This window comes from Arachis hypogaea, chromosome 9, assembly GCF_003086295.3.
Source record: "Arachis hypogaea cultivar Tifrunner chromosome 9, arahy.Tifrunner.gnm2.J5K5, whole genome shotgun sequence".
NCBI lineage: Eukaryota > Viridiplantae > Streptophyta > Magnoliopsida > Fabales > Fabaceae > Arachis > Arachis hypogaea.
Window position 1 is genome coordinate 80,754,832 of NC_092044.1, and position 1,906 is coordinate 80,756,737.

The 1,906-nt window shown below is 41.3% G+C and overlaps 1 non-coding gene across 1 annotated transcript; it reads right to left on the reverse strand.

Annotated features, from left to right (window-relative positions):
• Nucleotides 1–462: 462 nt before the first annotated feature.
• On the reverse strand, nucleotides 463–566 carry LOC112714039 (small nucleolar RNA R71). The gene has a single exon (XR_003158996.1). It is a non-coding gene; the product is annotated as a small nucleolar RNA R71 (small nucleolar RNA).
• Between the last annotated feature and the right edge of the window lie 1,340 nt (nucleotides 567–1,906).

A 1,906-nucleotide genomic window follows, 5' to 3' on the forward strand; every position in this document is an offset into this window, starting at 1 on the left:
AGAGAAGCTAAATTACAACAATCCAGAGACAACCTTGCTGAAATTTTCGAACAAGAAAAAGAGATGGCAGCTGAACCCAACAACAATAATGCAAGAAGGATGCTTGGTGATTATACTGCACCTACGTCCAAGTTTGATGGAAGAAGCATCTCCATTCCTGCCATAGGAGCAAACAATTTTGAGCTGAAACCTCAATTAGTTGCTCTGATGCAACAGAACTGCAAGTTTCATGGACTTCCATCAGAAGATCCCTACCAATTCTTTACTGAGTTCTTACAGATCTGTGAGACTATTAAGACTAATGGAGTAGATCTTGAAGTCTACAGGCTCATGCTTTTCCCTTTTGCTGTAAGAGACAGAGCTAGAGCATGGTTGGACTCTCAACCTAAAGATAGTTTGGACTCCTGGGATAAGCTGGTCACGGCCTTCTTGGCTAAGTTCTTTCCTCCTCAAAAGCTGAGCAAGCTTAGAGTGGATGTTCAGACCTTCAAACAAAAAGATGGTGAATCCCTCTATGAAGCTTGGGAAAGATACAAGCAGATGACCAAAAGATGTCCTTCTGACATGTTTTCAGAATGGACCATGATAGATATATTCTATTATGGTCTATCTGAGTTCTCTAAGATGTCACTGGACCATTCTGCAGGTGGATCCATTCACCTAAAGAAAACGCCTACAGAGCCTCAAGAACTTATTGACATGGTTGCAAATAACCAGTTCATGTACACTTCTGAGAGGAATTCCGTGAATAATAGGATGCCTCAAAGGAAGGGAGTTCTTGAAATTGATGCTCTGAATGCCATATTGGCTCAGAACAAAATGTTGACTCAGAAAGTCAACATGATTTCTCAAAGTTTGAATGGATGGCAAAATGCATCCAACAGTACTAAAGAGGCATCTTCTGAAGAAGAAGCTTATGATCTTGAGAACCCTGCAATAGCAGAGGTAAATTATATGGGTGAACCTTATAGAAACACCTATAATTCATCATGGAGAAATCATCCAAATTTCTCATGGAAGGATCAACAAAAGCCTCAACAAGGCTTTAATAATGGTTGAAGAAATAGGCTCAGCAATATCAAGCCTTATCCATCATCTTCTCAGCAACAGATAGAGAATTCTGAACAGAGCACCTCTAACTTAGCAAACTTAATCTTTGATCTGTCTAAGACCACTTTAAGTTTCATGAGTGAAACAAGGTCCTCCATCAGAAATTTGGAGGCATAAGTGGGCCAGCTGAGTAAGAAAGTCACTGAAACTCCTCCTAGTACTCTCCCAAGCAATACTGAAAGAGAATGCAAGGCCATTGATATAATCAACATGGCCGAACCTAGAGAGGAAGGAGAGGACGTGAATCCTAATGAGGACTACCTCATGGGACATCTCTCAAGCAAGAAGGAGTTCCCTATTGAGGACCCAAGGGAATCTAAGGCTCATATAGAGACTATAGAGATCCCATTAAACCTCCTTCTGCCATTCATGAGCTCTGAAGACTATTCTTCCTCTGAAGAGGATGAAGAGGTAACTGGAGAGCAAGTTGCTCAATATCTAGGAGCTATCATGAAGCTGAATGCCAAGTTATTTGGTAATGAGGCTTGGGAAGGTGAACCTCCCTTGCTCATTAGTGAACTAGATACCTGGGTTCAGCAAACTCTACCTCAAAAGAGACAAGATCCTGTAAAATTCGTAATACCCTGCACCATAGGCACCGTGATCTTTGAAAAAGCTCTGTGTGACCTGGGGTCAGGTATAAATCTTATGCCACTCTCTGTAATGGAGAAGCTGGGGATCATTGAGGTACAACCTGCCATATTCTTATTATAAATGGCAGACAAGTCAGTAAGACAAGCTTATGGATTAGTAGAGGACGTGTTAGTGAAGGTTAAAGGTCTTTACATCCCTGCTG